We start from the raw sequence: 20237 nt of genomic DNA, 5'->3' as shown, positions 1-20237 counted from the left end.
CTTTTTTTGCACAGTGACATATTTTTACAAAGTAATCATTAAATAATTTGCTAGCTTTCTTTCCTATCTGTGCATATGTTCCCTGAAACACTGAAACGTTAATTCTACTCCCTATGAAGCAAATGCTGTAAATAACACTCTGGAGGTTTTTCTGTGTGTTGCAAATTCAGAATACTTAGGAACACTCTATCCTGCCGTGGGACTGTGAAGTTTATGTTTACAAACTGAAAGCTGGTTTTGATTTTCTTATGAAAGTGGCAGCTGTGATATTAATTTATATTGTGCTGAGGTGCCGTCGTCCCTCTCTTTCTAGAGAGTGGGTTCCTTTTCACTGAGAGGTGAGATTGAACTTGGCTTTGGGGATGTATGACTTGCTGAGAAAGGCTGGTGCTTTTGATGAGATTTTAAATTCTTTCCAATGCTGCAGGAAAACTGCAGACTAGGAAGAATGTATTTTCAAGTGGCTTTGGTGAGAAAATTTGATCGGACCATAACCATACTTGAAATTTAGGGGTCCAAATTTAACCAAGATAGAGCGCAGGAAACCAGCAGTGAAATTTTTTTTCCATTTTTCTAACCAGGACAAGGCAAAATCAGGCAGAGCTTTGAGGTTTGGTATAAAACTGAGTTTTCTCTGAGAACCAAACATCTGGTTATTTAAAGAACTATTTTCTTCATTTTCTGCCTCTATGTGCCCCATTATGTTAATGGGTTAACCTAAATTAATGTGTTCTAACTGCTGTAAATGAAAAATCTTATCTTAAATAGAATTAATTATATATATATATATATATATATTATATATATATATATATAATACCTAAAAACAAACACTTGTCACATGCCAGACCTTGGTTCTAAGAACTCTACGTGAATTGAAACTCAATTAATCCTCACAACAACCTATAAGATCAATGCTATCATTATCCTCATTCTACAGATGAGGAAATGGAAGAACAGAGAGGTTAAGTAACTTGCCCAAAGTCACACAGCTAGTAAGTGTCAGCGCCAGAGTTTGAACCAAATAGGCTGGATGTAATGTCTACATACTTATTGAGTACATACTGCTTCTCTGACTTCTCATAGGTTCAAAGCTTCAAGTTTTCTCTGTTTTAGCTTTGCAGCCTATTTCCCATGTCATCTCCACAGGGAAAGAATTACAGGAGAGAAAAAGGACAAATGATGTTACAGTAAACAGGAAACACAACTGTCCCAAGTGCTTGTCTTAAGGAGGCCTTGCCCCAGGTCTATTATTTGGGGTCTGTCTATCCTCCAAAGAGCTCAAAGCACTTCACAAATTTATGTGAGTCATTAATACATTAGCAAAGTGTCGAAAGGGTAGATATTTGGCTCTTTTTTTCACAGATCAACACAAAAAAAGTGAAATGTCAGGTTAACCTTAGCCTGATTTCTCCTTCGAGCCCATTTTATCTCATTGAAACATGAATACACATATTCTTTTCCATACATATTCAGATTATTCTTGGGGACAAAGAGTTCTCTTTTATTTAAATTCAGTGCTGTTGAAAAAAATTAGCTATTGAAAACAAAAATAGGTCATACTATACATGTGAAAATCTGGTATGGAGATAGAGATATTGAAGGGGGAAAAGCTAAATATCATATGAAAATGAACTATCTTTGCCTGAACTTGAGGAAACTGAGGCCAAGACCACAAAGCAACTTCTATTTTTTACTGCTTAGGGCATATCTTTCAAGAAATAAAAATGTATCACAATACAAAATTATTTTCATTGAGCATTTATCTACTTTCTTTTAAAATGTACGTGATGTCTGAGTTAAAGTGTCATGGGTTACGGCCGCTTCTACATTGTGTACTTTCCTTCTTGGCATTTATAGCAATTTTAATTAATGCATGCATAATTGCTTATTTACCTTTGATTTCCCTAAATAGAAAGTTCCATGAGGATAAGGAATGGGACAGTGGTTTTCACTACAATATCCCCAGTGTATCTGGCACATAGGAGGTGCTCATATATTTATTGAATAATATAACTGAATGACTGAATAAAATAGGTTTTGTTATTTACTAAGAGTAAGACAATGTTTTGTTTGAAATTAATACACTTTATTTTCAGAGCATTTTAAGTTCACAGCAAAATTGAACAGAAAGTACAGAGTTCCCATGTAGCCCCTGTTCCCACACATAACACAACTTCCCCTGCTATAAACTAAAACAGTGCTTTAACCTAAGAATAAAATATTTCTGCTCAATTTCCTAGTCTAATTTTTGTGGAATGTAATAGCCGGAGAATAACAAAACTGTTAAAAACAAAGAGGCCCACCAAAGTCATGACTTAAATAAGATAGGGGTTTGTTTCTCTCTCAAGGAACAGTCTGGCTGATTCAGGCTGGAGGGGTAGCTCTCCTCCATGAAGCCAGGGTGGATCTGCCATCCCCAACATATGGCTTCCAAGCTGCTCAAGTTGTCACTGTTTCCAGCTGGTAGGGAGGGTGATGAGCCAAAATCCAGCACGTAGAGCCCTTCTTAACTTGGAGATGACACAGAAGTTGCACACATCTCTTCCTCTCACATCCCATTATCCTAAACTTTAGACCCATGGTCACTGACTGCTAGCTGCCAAGGAAGCTGGGAAATGTAATTGCTAGCTTGGTGGCCATGTGCCCAGAAATACGGAAACGATGGAGTTTGAAGGACAACTAGTAGTCTGACACATCCATGGATGAGAAATGTTTATTAAAATAGACAATTCAATGAACTTGAAATAAGAGGAGCCAAAACCATAAAGCTCCAATCTTAAAATACCTCAATAGGTGCTTCTCACCAATATGAAACCACTTCATTCACTGGCAATAGGAGTATTAGACATGGAAGAAGGGAATGGTGTTATAGCAAGAGGAAGCTGAGCAAAAGAAAGACAGATTAATGTGAGGAGCTGTTTCTTTGCTTATCATTCATTCTCTGAATCATACCTTTGCTTTTCCAATGAAGAAAATGCTACAGTAGGAAGCCTCTAAGGTGGAAATCAATGACCTTAGCTTCTTGGTATTTTATTTCCGTGTCCCCCAACTCCCTCCCATCTATCACCCCGACAAATCTAGTACCCATCTGACACCATACATAGTGATTACACTATTATTGACTATATTCCTTGTGCTATATTCTACATCCCCATGATTACTGTGTAACAACCAATTTGTACTTCTAAATCCCTTCCCTTTTTTACTCACCGCCAACACCCAACCCATCTGGCAACCGTCAATATGTTCTGTGTATCTATGAGTTTGTTTCTGTTTTGTTTGTTCATTTTGTTCCTTAGATTCCACATAAAGCAAATCCTATTGCATCTGTCTTTCTCTGTCTCACACACCACTCAACACAATACTCTCTATGTCCATCCATGCCACCACAGTTGGCAAGAACCCATTCCCTTCCATGGCTGAGCAGTATTCCATTGTATATATGTACCACCTCCTCTTTATCCATTCTTCCATTGAGAGATACCCAGTCTGCCTCCACATCTTGGCCATTGCAAACAATGCTGCAATGAACATATGGATGCACACATCCCCTCGAGTAGAATTTGTGTTTCTTCAGATAAATACCCAGAAGTGGGATTACTGGGTCCTTCCTTGTCTCTTCTTATAGCCTTTGCTTTACAGTCTATTTTGTCTGGTATAAGTACTGCTGCCCCAGCTTTTTCTGTTTTATTCATTTCCATTTCCATGAAATATCTTTTTCCATCCCTTTCTGTCTGTGTGTGTCTTTCAATCTCAAGTGATTCTCTTGTAGGCAGCATATGTAAAGGTTTTGTTTTCTTATCCATTCACTCCTATATCTTTTGAGTGGAGCATTTAATCCATTTACATTGAAAATAATTGTTGATAGACATGTAGCTATTGGCATTTTATTATTCATAACTTTTATTTATTTTTTCCATCTTAAAGAAGTCCCTCTAACATTTCTTGTAATACTGGTGTGGTGGTGATGAACTCCTTTAGCTTTTTCTTGTCTGGAAAGCTCTTTATCTGTACTTCGATTCTAAATGATAGCCTTACTGGGTAGAGTAATCTTGGTTGTAGGTCCTTGCTTTTCATCACATTGAACATTTTGTGCCAATCTCTTCTTGCCTGCAAAGTTTCTGTTGAGAAATCAGCTGACAATCTTATGGGAGTCCCATTATAAGTTACTAGTTGCCTTTCTCTTGTTGCTTTTAGGATTCTCTCTTTATCTTTAAACGTTGCCATTCTAATCATAATGTGTCTTGTTATGGGCCTGTTTGGGTTCATCTTGGTTGGGACTCTCTGTGCTTCCTGGGTTTGTATGTCTATTTCTGGGTTAGGAAAGTTTTCAGTCATTATTTCTTCAAATAGATTCTCAATCCATTGCTTTCTCTCTTCTCCTTCTGGTACCCCTATGATGTGAATATTGTTATGCTTGATATTGTCCCAGAGGTCTCTTAAATTATTCTTAATTTTTTGGGTTTTTTCTTTTTGCTGTTCTAATTGGGTGTGTTTTCTGCTACCTTGTCTTTCAAATCACTGATTTGATCCTCTGCTACATCCAGTCTGCTGGTCATTCCTTCTAGTGCATCCTTCATTTCATTTGTTGTATTCTTCATTTCTGACTGGTTCTTTTTTATGGCTTTTATGTTCTTTTCTATGCTTCCTATCTGTTTGTTGAAGTTCTCACTAAGTTCCTTGAGCATCCTCATAACCATTGTTTTGAACTCTGTCTCTGGTAGGCTGCTTGCCACCATTTTGTTTCATTCTTTTTCTGGAGTTTTCTCCTGTTCTTTCATTTGGGATGTATTTCTTTGTTTCCTCATTTTGACTGTCTATTTGTTTCTATGTATTAGTTAGATCTGCTATGTCTCCCAGTCTTGGCCAGTTGGCCTTATGTCGTAGGTGCCCTGTGGGGCTCTGGCACAGTCTTCCTTGTCACCTACTCTGAGTGTTCCAGTAGTGTCCCTTGTGTGGGTTGTGTGTGCCCTCCTGTTATGATTTAGTCTTGATTGCTATTGGCATATCAATGAGTGGGATTGACCCTTAGGCTGATTGCACAGCTTACAGGCCTCTAGGCACAGGGGCTTACCCCACTGAGTGGGATTTGCCCCAGTGGGCTCTGGTGCCTGTTGAGACCACCTTTTGGGTGTGCCAATTGTGGGGCTAATTGAGTGGTGCTCTGCTATGGTCTGAAGCCAATCTCCATGTTGGCTCTGGGGCCTCTTGTGAGGGGCTCTGGTGCAGGTCCAGGTCACCCACTGTCTGTGACCTGCTGGTGACTACCTGGTGGGAGCTCCAAAGTGATCTGTGTTTGTTTGCTGCCTCTGCTCTATCTGGAGGCGCACAGGAGAGGCCACATCATAAACTGAGGATGGCTGCCACCAGTACTGGGCCTGGGGTAGCTCAGCAAAAAGCAAGGACACCCTGAGGCAAGCCAGCTGCCACATTATGAATTGTCCAATGGAGAGGTCCATGTGGCAGTGACTTCCATGCAACAGCCAATAAGGAACTGAGGCCTCCATCCAATAGCCTGTGAGGAACTGAGTTCTACCAACAACCACATGCACAAGCTTGTAAGCAGATTTCCTGTAACTTGAGTCTTCATATGAGACCACAGCCCTGGTCTGAAGCTTAATGCAACTTCATGAGACACCTTTAGACATAGGCCCCCAGCTAAGCTGCATCTAGGTTCTTAACCCACAGAAACTGTGAGCTAATAAATGTTCATGGCTTTAAGCCATTAAGTTTAGGGGTAAATAGTTGACTAATACAAATAGATGGCTAACTAATTACTATGTAACTAATACAATTGCAAATCACTATAAAATAGATTCTAATTTTCCTATAACTTTCTGGTGGTAATTTTATGTAATGAGCATCTTTAAGTGGTCTAATTTACCAAGACTATAATTTAATCTACTGGTTTCCAAAGACCAATCTTGGAACCCCTTGGGGTCCTCGAGGTTCTTTCAGGAGTCAAACTATCTTTATCATACTACTGAAATGTTATTTGCCTACTTCACTCCTATCCTCTCATGTGTGTACAATAGAGTTTTCCAGAGACTACATAATATGGGATGATGTCATTGCTCTAACAGCTTATGGAATGTAAACTTCTGTAATCTTGTGTTTTCTAGAATTTTCTAAGGTAGATTTAGGATATAAACATATGCATTTTCTGAGATTAACTCAGTTGTTCCAACTACTTCTGTGCTCTAAGTTATCTTCAATAACATCTGGTTTAATCTCTGCAACCTCAATATTGTTCAATGAAGTGTTATTTTGAAATCCCAAAGTTTTCTTTGCATCTATGCAGAAACAAAACAAAAAGTACATGTCTGTTGTCTTGTTTTATAGTGATATTTTAGAATTTACTCAGTTTAAAATTTTAATATAGTGTTAGGCAGATATATCCCCCATAAAAAAAGTATCTCTGCATTATCAACCATTTTTAAGAATATAAAGGGGTTATGACACCAAAACATTTGAGAATTGCTGGTTTAATCCATCAATTGACAAATATGATTGAACCCCTATCTGTGTTCAGAATTGTGCAATGTACTAGGAGTGACCCAAAAGTATGAACCTTTTCCCTTACATTGCTTAAAATCTAATTGTGGAGATAAGACTGATTTGTTGTTTGAGATATAGACTGTAAAGCTAAATGTTGTAGTAGAGATCATAAATGCAATAGAAGTACATGGAAGGAAGAGGTTGGGGGGTAGAGTCATTGGGGAATGACTAAAGCTAGAAGAAAGGCATTTCAGTGCTTCTAGTGAGAACCTCCATGATTATGAAGAGAAAAAATGGGGAAATGTATCATTGAGGGTGCCAAGAAAGTAAAGCCAAGACTCCAGTAGCTCTCAGCCATGTGTTGTGCTTTGATTTGGGGAACTTCTGTGGGAGCTCTGTCTGCCAAGTGCTTTCTTGGATGGGTGACCTATTAGGCATCACCCTCAATTGGAGACACAACTCTAACCCACACTTCCCATAAGTAGGAAACTTAGAATCTTGTGTCCCATAAAATTCAATTTCATCATATTGAAATCCATATCCAGAATTTTGAAGATGTTGCCAATGTTATGTGTGTGTTAGGCTCAAGACGTTTTTTCATTTGGGCGATACTGCAGCACTTATTTTGGTGAAAAGAAGAGAAAAGTTATTTTACTGCTTTGGCAAAAGACGCCACTGCTTCTATTTGATCAGTAGGAATTAGAAAACTTGGGCTCTAGTCTGCCATGTAAAGGTATGGGATCTTCTAGTAGCTTCAGCTAGCTAGCCCTCAATTTTACTGTCTGTAAAAGGGAGATGTTTTTCCTGCACACCTCACAGTGTAACTAAAATGATCGTACAAGAGAATTTGTATGAGTATGCACTGGGAACTATAAAGTCCTGCTGAAATTCACAATCATAGTACTCCTAAGTTTTTTAAAAAGCTAATATGTATTGAGCACCGGCTTCATGCTAAGCACTGTTATAAGCATTTTCCTCACATTGTCTCAATTACTCTTAAGTATGTCTGATCTTATTACACTGAACATAGTATTGAGAACTTCAAGATCGCTGGATTTGTGGCACAGAATGTCGTAACAGTAAATTCTTTCAAAAAAAAGAAAGGAAGGAAGGAAGGAAGGAAGGAAGGAAGGAAGGAAGGAAGGAAGGAAGGAAGGAAGGAAGGAAGGAAGGAAGAAAAACTAAGACACAAAAGTTCCTGTTTACTGAAGACTTCCTTCCTTCTTGGACTCTGGGAAACAGAAAGGAAAGTTTATCCTAAAGGAGGTTTATCTGTGCCCTTCTTTAATAAGGGTATGGCGTCCAGGGTATATGTTGTCTGTAAATTACAGCAAAAACTCCCTTAATGGAGAGACAATTTTTTGTGTGTGTGTGATTTGGGAAAAAATAAATTTTTTGTTAGAAATTTAATAACCAGGAGGTCCATTGTAGGATATTAGAATACAGGACGTATTGCCATTCAAAAGCAATAAATCTTGACCAATAACTTCACCGGCCTTCCAAACAAAAAGGATGGATCTGGAAGGAAGAGAAGTGAAGAGACCAAACCTGGCCCCTTCAGGCAAAGAAGGCCCAGGGGCACGTGACCTGATGTAAGGTATACACAGGTTCTATGTGCTAGACTCAGCCAGACCTCCACAGAAAGAAGGGAGCTTCTGGCAGGGCTGACTGTTGGGGCTCCACAGATTGCAAACACCCATGCTAATACATGTATTAAAGAACCCACAGGCAATTCTGTCACCCCGGATATGTGATCAACATTGACACAGGTGACCCACTCTCGTGACTAACACAGTTTGAGACCCAGGAAAATGCCTCTCTGCATCTCTTGCCCTTTGTCCCTTAAACATTCGGAAGCATGGAGGGTTTGTGGATTGTGCCACCTTCTAGGAAGAGACAGGCAGTGCCCTGGAGTGTGGGGAGGATTTGACTGGCAGAAGCACTTAAGTAGGAGAAAAGACAAATTAACTTGTCAAATCCTTCCTCTCAAGTAGTGTGAATGCTATAGATTTTTGCATAATAAAGTACCATTTCCCAATAGCACCAAATATCCATTTTTCTGCTTCTCTTCGTGTTCCATCTTAGTTCTTCAGGTACTCAGGAATTGGCACAGTAGTTACTACAGTTGCATGGAGAATAAAAAAACACATTTTGCAACAATTCATATCTTTCCTAAAATTGTATGTTAGTCTAGATGTAACTTCTGGGAAGCATAATATCTATTCTTTCCACTGGTAACTAGATGGCCTCTGGACACGAAAATTGCAAATCGTTCTACTGTTATCAAAATGTTTAACAAGATGTAATTGAAATTTTCAAATTTAACATTGTAATTCAGCTTCATTAAAATTTTATATTATTAAATGAAGGGCAATGTCTAAGATATAATGGTGGCAACATGGTTGGTAAACAGAAAGTTTTACCATACAGAATATTGGCCAAAAATTCTTGTGTGTTTGTCATACACAGCACACATAAGTAGGAGATATGATGTCAACTGTTTTGACAGCAATTCAAAGATTACATGCTATATTTTCTGAATCTTCCCAAAGATGAAATACTCTGATGAAACAAAGCAATGACCTTAAAATCACTCTTGGATACATGTGATGGGAATGCTGTCTGAATCTGTTAAAGCATCAGATTGAATTTAGGTAAGACACAGGATGTACCACAGGACTTAAATGAAACAACAGAAGAATCTCAAATAAAACATGAATCATCATCTCTGGTAGAAAATTAATTTTGAATTCATGCTATTTATAGTTATTTGATGTTAACTGTTGCTTATTAATATTATCAAAAATTAACAAAAAATTTCAAAAAGATCTAAGTTTGGCTATTTCATTTTTAAAAGGTCTTAAAATACTTTTTAGAATGTTAGATCCATTGGTTTTGCTAAATCAAAATAAACTACAAGATACTTGTTGAAAACGTACAATGAAAGTAATATTCCAATAAAATATAAGGACGTCACAGCAAGGAAATGAAATGTTTACCTATCAAACAAATCTTTTCTGTATAAATAATTTCCAATAATTCCTGATTTTAATGGAGACCATGTTTCTGGCCATCATAGATCAGAGTAGTCTTAATTGAAGAGAGATTTGAATAAGTTAAATAATGCCCTGCTAATTTTTGTTTCCTTTATAATAACCCAATATTGGAAACTTTAAAATAAGAATGTAAGAAATAGTGTATGTATCTAGATGTTCCTTTAAAAGATATTCCTTTCACATATTCATATTTAAAATGATAGTAATTCATTTGATATTAAAATAGCTTATAATAGTTTCTTCAATAATGCTACTTTGTTACATATGATGACCTCATAACAGTTTTGGAATATATGTAAATTTGTATTTAAAGTTGATTTCCAAATTTAATTACTGGTTTAATAATTTTTTGATAATTCCAGTTGCTCCTGTCTTAGCAGAGGGACATTTCTCCAAATTAAAATGAATTCATATACATATACTATGTATATACTATATAGTATATTCATATAGATACAGTATATATAGATACAGTATATTCATATATATACAGTATATTCATATATACCTGTATGTGTGTGTATATATATATATATACACACACATATATATATATATACACACACATATATACATACATATATATGGGTGCCAAAAATATATACACATGACTTGCATTCATCTTTTGTTATCAGTATATATTGAGTATAATTTTAATACAATTTTTTTCTTTCTTAAAATGTGTATACATTTTTTTGGCACTGTGTGTGTGTGTGTGTGTGTGTGTGTGTGTGTAAACTGCAGTGACTTAAGAAATATTGGCTAATTTATCATTATTGTCAATAGAACACATGTGAAAACCTTAGTTATAGCAATGTAATTAGTGATTTTTGTTAAAATAGAAGAGAAATTAATTTTATGTAAAAATATATAACAGTTAATGAATTATGTATGTATCACTCATCCAAGTATCACTAGCTCACCAACAGAGCATCGAGACATACACAATAATAATTAATTCAGCCGTACTTGATACTTTCAGTCAGATAAAAAATATAGTTTTGTATGCATTTTCTCAAGTTTATCATTATGAATACTTATTTGTCAAGGTAATAAAATTGAATATATTTTATTTAACAGTTTTAGCTTTATTTATAACTTCTAAGTATTAGAAATATGACTTATAGGTCTGCATTTGTTCTGTTGCCTCGGGCCACACAAATGTTAAGAGCAGGTCACCGCCTGAGGGAAGCAGATATCAACCTTGGACCCTGGTAAGTCACCATAAAGGATAAAACCAGAGAGTCTCTTTGGTGTTGCTGTACAGGCCAAGTTAAGATTTCACACACCTTCCCCTTTCTCATACTCAGCAGGAGACACACATACCCCTCCCCACATTCTCCCTGATGTCCAATAATCTTTAACAAGAGGATAAACCTCTACAGTAACATTTAAAAATGCAAACGCATTATGAAGGGGACACCTTAATGTGAATGACTTTCAGGTGGTGTAATTAGTCTTCCATTTCATCCATCCTTTGGCTGAATCATTCATTCATGGAGAGTACCCTATTATTTAACTGTGGGGCAGTCCTCATCCAATTGGTAGTGTTTAGTTTAGCAAGGAGAGAAAAGGTGAGTTGAAGACTTGAGAGAAATGTTAAAATAGATGAAGGATTTTCTGAAGAGATTATATTTAATCTGTATGCAGTGACCCAGGAGATGGTTGTTCAGGCTGTGCTCAAAGGTGCTCAGCTGAGCGCCGTGGGGCCTGAAATCCAGGTTTTGCTCTACTCACTACGCCATATGCCCTGATACCAGGCTGCATCAGTCAAAGGGGGTGCTTTTCTCTCATTCTCACAACGATGTTCTGTAGGCTAGCTGGAGCCTTACCTGAATGACTCCAGAGGACAGAATTAGGCCCAAACGGTGAAAGTTATATGGATGCTGATTTGTGGTTAGTGTAAGGAAAAGATGGTTTATAAACTTGATCTCATTTCATCTTTATAACAACCTTGAAAAGTAGGTACAATTATTGCCCTCACTTTATCGGAAGAGAAAAAAACAAAACTGAGGCTGATAAGTTAAGCAACTTGCCCAATATTTATCAATGGCAAACATATTTGTAAATGGCAAGCCAGGTTTTTCCAATTAAAACACACCTATGCTCATTCTACTCTACATTATAATATGCTTTCCATCAATTTGGGCAATTCTATGATGAAATAAATGTGCTGTCCCCAAAGCTAGCAATTCCTTTCTTTCTTTACATGCTTGAGAACAAGTTGAGCGCCAACTCATCAGATATGTCATAAAAGGGACTCACATACCCAGAATAGTTGAATCAAGTGATACCTGCACAGTGCAGGTTCAGTCAGGGAAAGATAAGCCACTCTATGTCAAGTACAAAGGGTTTCTGTGCAGGGAATTAGAGGCATAACCAACCACTGGAAGAGTTAGGGAAGCAAGATTTGGGAAGCCACCAAAGACGATCTCAGGCTGCCATATTAAAGCAGGTGGCTTACTAGAGTGTTAATTTTAAGAACCTTTGGAAAGCTCCTGCCATCTATCTCAGTCTAGCACCAATCGAGGTAATTCTTTAGAACCTCACACCTACTGGTGTTTCTGACTATCCTGAGAATTATGGCCTCCCTTCTTCAGGCTTTCAATTCTCACAGGCCTGTCTCCTATTGGAAGAAATGCTAACTGTGACCAGAGCCATAGGGGAAGGGGATTGTGAGAAATGTAGTTCCTGGCTAGAAGATGGTGGTGGAGAAGCTGAATTGACAACAGTCAGTCAGCAAAATCCCTATGCCCCTTCCCACCATAATGATGTAGGATTTTGTGATGTATGCTTACTCATGATCAGGTTTCCTCTTATTTTATAGTGAGTTGGGAATTAAAAGAGCAGGAAGTTTTCAGACCCCTTCAAGAGCTTTGTCATTATGGGAGGATATAGCACAGAAAGGGAAAGCTGAGCTATAGGTAAATTTTCACACGCCATTTTGCCTACGATTTGAGCACTTTCAGTTGGGACATAAGAAAATCAGGTAGCTCTAAAAGCAGCCTGCTTCTCAGACTTTAGAAAAATTAGTGTCCATACAAAAGATTATGTTCATAGGAAATATGTCATAAGTGGCAAATTTTAGGAGGCTATTTTTATATATCGTTAATCGTAGAATTTAGCAGGAAGGAACCTAAACATCATTTGGGCTTAGATATCTAAATCGCAAACCACCTCCATTGCTGGAAACATGGGCATCTCTGAGAGTATGGCTGGGAGGTATGGGGAGTAACAGCATGCCTTCTGCTGAGAATCCTGACAACCCATCCATAGGGAAGAATGATGGCAAATAGGACAGTCGTAATGGATTTGCAGTGCTACCTCTTAAGGGTTCAAGACCTACAAATATGGACCAACATGCTAGTTGGCAACAGCCTTATTTTATGGGAAAATCAAGGGAGATTAAGGGACTTAGTGAAATCACAAGCAAGTTAATGGCAGAGTCAAGACCGGAGCTCAAGTGTCCTGATACTTAGCCTGAGGTGTTTCCTATGATAGTGTCCTTCATCTCTCATTCTATCATCTATCTACCTATCCACCTACCTATCTTTCCGGGAAGATCTCCATTCTTCCCTCTATCTTTCTATATCCATCTAATCATCTAGCTACATATGTAATCTCTCCTTTCATCCATCCACGTATGTGCATGAGACTCTATGAAGATATGAGAAGGCATCTGTTTCCCTTTCTTAAAGTTAATGGAAGAAAGGAAGTAGGAAACAGGGAAGCTATTGATTTTTGTTGGTTTGTTTTGGCTCCTACCTGAGTAAAGAAAAAGGTTTTGGTATATAACACAGCATCATAACAATAGCAGGACCCATGAATTTTTCCAATAGGTAATTCCAGGCTGAAGACAATGTATTTGAAAAACAGCCTAGTGTGCTGCAATATTAAAACAGTAGGCCACTATGGCTATAATAGACCAGCTATTGATAACAAAATTACAAACTCCTGTCTCACAGTATTCTCCCTTCTGTGTCCCAGAACTCAATTTTGTTCTTGGGGGACACCCACTGCTGAAGTGAGGGAAGGGCCTTGGTTGGTGTGAGCAGGTCTTTTCCTCACATTCGGTGTAAGAATTCTTGTGGTTTTATAAACATCAGCCATGCCACATAGTCTTCTATTACCTTAGGAAACATGTCATTAAAATAACTTGTTCAAAGTTAGAAAATCATATCTCTATTTACATATCTGAATCTAATCATGGTATTTATGTGTATGGTTTGTTTATTGTATTGAAAGAGATATTCTCTTCTGCCAAGCCTTACGGGAATGTTAATCAAATTCATTAATTACTATACTATGGCTTATATCTGAAAGATTTTGTCTGAATTTGGGGGCTGAATTTTAATAGGCACATATTTGTAGAGTGACCAGGATTAATAATAGTGATAAAATATAATTTAAGAAAAATAATTATTGAGCACTAATGCTAAGCATGTCACATAGGTTGTTACTTTGAATCCTCACAATTGTTTACTTTTGTCATATAATGAGTGACTAAGATCACATAACAAGCCCTGATGCCAGGCCCTGAGCTTTTATCTACTCATTATAGAGTGAGAACCCTGGAAACCATCTCATGTGAGAAGCTGTAGGAGAACTGAGTGCCTTTGCTGATGAAGGAAAGAACTGGGACCAATGGAGACAAGTTACTGGATGGAGATTTTTATCTCAATAAAATAAGAGACTCCCATCCTTAGAACTGAACATTCAAACAAAAGCTGAAAGACCTTTTCTTTAATGAATAGGTAAAAGATTTCAACTCTAAGATATGTTGAATCTATAATATAAGCAAAGTAGCACAAATAACCAAATTGTTGTTTTCATTTCTACTTACTATTAGAAAAACAAAACTAAAAGTCTCTAAAAATTTTTTAAAAATAATAAAATAGAAGTCTTTAAATACCTATGATTTTTCTTACAAGTTGACTCCAGAGTGAATATCATGTGTAGGTCCATTTCTCAGAATGTATCCACTATCTTTTATTATGTTATTGGTCTTTGGAACTACATAATCCTTAGGTTTGAGGCCTAGATTCCTACCTCACAATATTGTTGTAAGGATTGAATGAATTCGTGTATGTGGAAGGGCTTTGTAATGTTTGCATACCATCCAGATATCAGAGGTCAGTGAACAGAAATAAAATGTATTTTAAGTCCCTTTTGTTTCTTTTTTCCTGTATATTGATACAGGTCAGTCTTTAAAGCTGCTGAACCAACCAGACATCTGTCTTGTAATGTAGTCATATAATTATAGCCAAGGCATATGTATTTTCATTGGCTCAACCAATACTTACTTGTGTCAGTTACACACCAGGTCTACAGAAGTGATTAAAATATGATTCTACCCTTTAAGACTAGTATAAAAATAAATAATTGCAATTTAGCAAAATTATGCTAACTGATAGAGGTATGATATGGGGTGTTAACAAAAAAGAAAATGAAACGATATCAATAATATGTTTTAAAAGTGTGAGGCTGAATTTACTGACTTCTTCACATTTTAGATAAACATCTGTACTTACACTTTACCTTACACTTTACCTTGCACTGAAGAAGTCAATATGGAATTCATTTGTTCTACAAAATTTGCATACATCTCTACTAAATCACTGGCACATCATGAAACACTAGTACAGTGGAGGAAATCCTGAAACTGAGGTCCTGTGCATTCTCACCTTTGCGTGGCCTTATTTCTTTCCATCCATGGCAAAAATTGTGAGCAGGAGAACATTTTTGCAAATAAAGTTTTGTAGCACAGAAGTTCCACACTGGACAGCATCCTTGGTGAAGCCTTTGACTGAGATCCACTGTGATGCCAATGAAGGAAAAAGAAGCCATAGTCCATAGAGGCTGAAAGATTTGATCCGAATTCAGTCAGTAAGATGAGTTTGGAGTGCTCACTTCAGCAGCACATATACTGAAACTGGAATGATACAGAGAAAATTAGCATGGCCCCTGCACAAGGACGACACACAAATTTGTGAAGCATTCCATATTTTGTGCAGTGCCCCAGCCTCCTCACACGCTTTGCTGATTAGCTCAAAAGAAACAATGAGTCACAGCATAGCGTATGGCACTCAATAGCAAAACTGTGACTTTTCACTATAAAAATATTCATGTAAGGCAATCTGAAATGAAAACGAAGCTGAGTTACACCTGGATATTAATGTGCAAATATGTCAACTTGCATTTCCTTCATAAGCCTTAAAAAAAAGATGAGTTTGGAGAACAGTTATACTCTACTATTAGAAAGATATTTTATCTCATATGTGTACTCGTCCCTGGGTGGCCCCAGCAAAACGAATGTTTTTCAACCTTTGATTTGGCCATGACTTTTCTTATCTCTGACTTTGGTCCTGCCTTTCCTGCTACCTACACTTTTCCCTCTCTCCCTTTCTCCATCTCTCTTTCTCTAGATGATTTCTATTCATCCTATGCCTTAGATAATACCTTTCTCCAAGAAGCCTTCCCTGACCCTTCGTGACATCCCCAAGCTGAGTTAGATGTCTCTCCCTGTATTTCCATGGCCTTGTGCACTATCACAACTATTACACTTAACAGCTCCCTTGTAATTTATTTACTTTTTTCCCCTCTTTTCTCTGGCCTATGAGATTTGGACATGTAGAGCCTTACTTGTATTGTTCATGATTGTATCCTCAGGGATACAACAGGGTCTGGCGCATTTGTGGGGTGAATACGTAAGCTTTAATCATTTTCTTCTAAGGTGAAAACAGAATTCCATTAAATTAATGACTTGCTCAAGACATCAGGAGGTTAGTGTAGCCCTCTCCAAAGCAGGTTTTGTATGCATCATTTCAGCACTATTTACTCTGAAAGAACCATATACAATGCCAGAATTATTGCCATTTTTTAGTGGATAGAGAAAAATCACTGAGGTTTAAATGTATCACTAAATAAAGTAAGTGTGTGATGTGGTTAATGAGTTGTACTTTGTGTAATTCAAGGGATTTACTAGACATTTGTACTTGAGTTGACCGATAGGATGGAAATTATTAAATACCACGCTGGAAAATATACCACACCATGACAGGTGAGAACAGGAAGGCCACCTTCCAGAGCAGGAATGAAAGAGATGATCATGTCTTCAACCAGTAGTATTGGTACTTAATATATACAGGTTTCAAGTCTTAAAATTTGGGACATGGAAAGGCCAGACAAGCTGGAAAGAAATAATTGCTCAGTAACTCAAGATTATATTTGAGATGTATTCACAAAATTTATCCTTTGATTTATTAATGGGCTTTGTTGGTTTTTTGGGTTTTTCTAGAAATGGATTTAACATTTGCTATTATTTTTACCACCATGAAAATAATAACCATAAAAATATAAACCAAATCCAGTTCTATACCCCACTTGCCTCGGAAACTACTCTAACAGTAGTAAAGTGAAGTAAAATTGTCATTTCTTTTCTCCCAAATCACAGAATTTTCATATGGAGGAGACAAATTATTATCAATTTTAGTAACTATAACTTGGATTGAAACCAAATACGTGTGTGTGTGTGTGTGTGTGTGTGTGTGTGTGTGTATTCCATTAGTTACTAATCCATCTATGAAACATCCAAAGTCTCACAAATCCCTTCTTGGGACAGCTTGCAATATCATAAATAGAGAAAAAACATCAACATCTATATTTGCAATTTCTCATTATAATTTGCACCAAGTATATGGAGCTTCATTCTATCTGCACACTATAATAAAAAACCAAAGTCTCAAACTATGAGCAAACACAAAGGGGCTAAATTAAAGTGACTGTTCATCTATCACTCCACATGGTGAAGAATAACCAAGAGCTGATCATTCATCTGCCATTTTCTTTATGAGCAAAGTAAAAAGAGATAACTCATCTCTCAAACAAAGACATATTTTCTGAGAAATCAACAGTCATACATTATATTGTTATAGTTGTATGTAAATAAATGTCTTAGAATATATATCTATGTTTCTATCTGTATATAGAATTTTGAATACCTCACCATCGCCATCACCACCACTACCCTCCCCCTTGTTTTTTTTCTTATCTGAAAAGATTTTGGATAATAGTTCTTAAATCTTAGCAGGTATAAAATTTGCAAGGATCTACAAACATGATTGCTATCAAATAATCAATATTAATTTGTGAATTGAGCTACCAGTCCAAAACCAAAAACAAGTTCAAGAGAGAGAAAAAGGTGGATGAAACCATAGTGGAAATGAGTGGGGAAAGAAATATCTCCTCACCCAATGAAAATATGTATACATATTCATAACCGTGTGCAAATTTATAAATAAGAGACCTTCAGAATAATAATGAAATAATGAAGTAAATGCAAGTGTTTTGTAAATTAACTGCAGAAAAAGATTACATTATTGTATAAACAGGGGCACTTTAGTCCCTTTTCCTTTTTTTCCCCAATTAGAATCTGGGTTGTTCATATCAAGGGATGTTGACAAATTTACAGGCCATTTATTAATTAGTATTTTAATAGAAAATAAAAAACAATATTAAAAAATTGAAAGTTGACAAATTTGATTTAAATGGATACTGAACCCCAGGCAAACGTGTTGCTTGAATTCAGCCTCATGTACTGCCGCTGCCCAGAAGCATTAAAGTAATAGTGAATGGTCACTATGTGCTTACGTATCACATGACAGGCTTAGCGAGAATGTTCCACTCTTAGAACATTATATTATTAAAAATAAATGACAAAGCTTGATCAGCCCCTTCAAAGCCATGAAGACATTTGGAGGAACTGAAACATCCTTATAATAACACCAGGATTTCTAAAATAGAGAGAGGCTAGAGCTCATGTAGCATCTTGCCAAGTAATCAGACAAAAATGATTACACAAATTTCCAATGATAAATTCCTTCTGCATTTGCTGAGTGAGCACATAAGGAAGGAAAGAAGCACATCTTTAGAACCATACTTTTGTCTATAAGACTTTTCTGCGGAAGCTTTATAAGCATTTGTTTCCCCTTCCTCCCCTTTAATTCTCTTTCTGAGCAGATCTTGAGAAGCCCTTAAAATGGAGAACTTAAACTTAATTCCAGACTTAGCCAAGATCCACTTCTTGACAATGAAAAAAGGGAAAAAATCATCCCAAACTTCCTTGTCACTATCCAAGCAAATATCCTATCTATCATATGAATTGTGGTTCCTGGGTAACAGATTAGGCACATCAATAAAATACTGTAATCACAGTTTGAGACAAATGCCCTGATATGTATAAGGTCAGAGGTTGGCCAAGGTCGCATGGAATCCTGAGTATATTTATCACTGGCCGAGCTTCAAACTGAGTTTTAAATTTTGTCAGACATGAAAAACTGCTACCAGATGGTGTCAAGATAATTCCTCTCTGTGTTAAAAACACACACTTAGGTATAGTCAATCAAATAATTAGTCCAAACACCAGTACACACCTGGCACCATTCCTACTGCAAGTTAGGAGGCACATTATTATCATTTGTGTCTCTTTCCAATTAAGAAAGCCCACACGACTAAGACATAGTAGCCAACTAACACAGTTAGCAAATGATGATTTTCTAGAGCTATGGCTGATCCCAAGCCAATATGAAGACACAGCATGTTATTCCAAACTCTAATCCCGTTTCCTACAGCAAGAGAGAATTAGTTTATATTGTGAGATGGTCAGTCCCTGCTATATAAAAGAGCTCCCTCCCTAAACTATTACAAATTCCCATATCATGTGGCTAAACTCCATTCTTCAATTAATCTAAAAGTGCAATACAGACATTTGGAAGCTCCTCAGAGTGAGAAACCATCTTCCATTGGTTCATAAAGTAAAAAGTAGAAGGCATAAAGCGACTTTGAGAAGGAGGGTATTAAAATGCCCAGATTAGTAAAATAAGCTAGGAAAAAACATTAGACATTAGAAAGCACAAGGAAGTATGTTATAACTAATTAATTTCTAATATGTTTGCTTTACAATCTTTTAGAAACTATAAATTATTACATTTAATGACACTCGTATTTGTTTAGCTCTAATTTGTTGTGGCAATTCACTGGGTGAAATAAGGATCTGGGGATCGAGAGTCACAAATCTTCTATCTGTTAAGATGAAAATCCCATTCTATTTTAAAATGTGGATCTGAGGAGGAACAGATGAATCCTGGCAGTGGTCATTTGGAGATATAGAATACTACAAAATGCTGGGGGAGATTCTTCTGTATGAGTCATTCTGGATACCTAGAATCTCTAATTAGGGTGCCTTCCCCCCACCCAGTCCCGCCTGCTGCACTGTCAGAGTGACAGCACCATGTAATTTTAATTATCAACCATACTGCTGAGCTAACTTTTCATGCTAGGAAGTGGCCACACTATGGGACTTCCGGCATTTGGGTTAATTTCCTAGAAAACCATCATTTTGAATAGGGTTATATTTTCCCTACATTTCGATGGAGCACAATAAAGATTTTATTCTATGCTCCAATAATTATTGGCAACAGAATGATGGCTCCCTCTGTCATCACACAGGAAAGAGCACTAGAAGATGATCTCAGGCATGGGAAGATGGGGTAAAGTAAGGTCACAATTGGCAACAAGAAAACCAGCCAGTCTTTGAACACAAAGATTGTAAACGTCTACTGCTTTTTAAACTTATTATTTTTGGCAGGGTTGCATATGTTCTCCGTGCTCATTCCACGAATC

At 36.9% G+C, this 20237-nt stretch overlaps 1 non-coding gene across 1 annotated transcript; it reads left to right on the top strand.

Annotated features, from left to right (window-relative positions):
• Positions 1 to 15459: 15459 nt before the first annotated feature.
• LOC141572634 (U6 spliceosomal RNA) lies at positions 15460 to 15566 on the top strand. The gene has a single exon (XR_012497942.1). It is a non-coding gene; the product is annotated as a U6 spliceosomal RNA (small nuclear RNA).
• Positions 15567 to 20237: the final 4671 nt, after the last annotated feature.

Source organism: Rhinolophus sinicus, linkage group LG06, assembly GCF_036562045.2.
Source record: "Rhinolophus sinicus isolate RSC01 linkage group LG06, ASM3656204v1, whole genome shotgun sequence".
NCBI classification, from domain to species: domain Eukaryota; kingdom Metazoa; phylum Chordata; class Mammalia; order Chiroptera; family Rhinolophidae; genus Rhinolophus; species Rhinolophus sinicus.
This window is presented reverse-complemented; position numbering and strand designations above follow the sequence as displayed.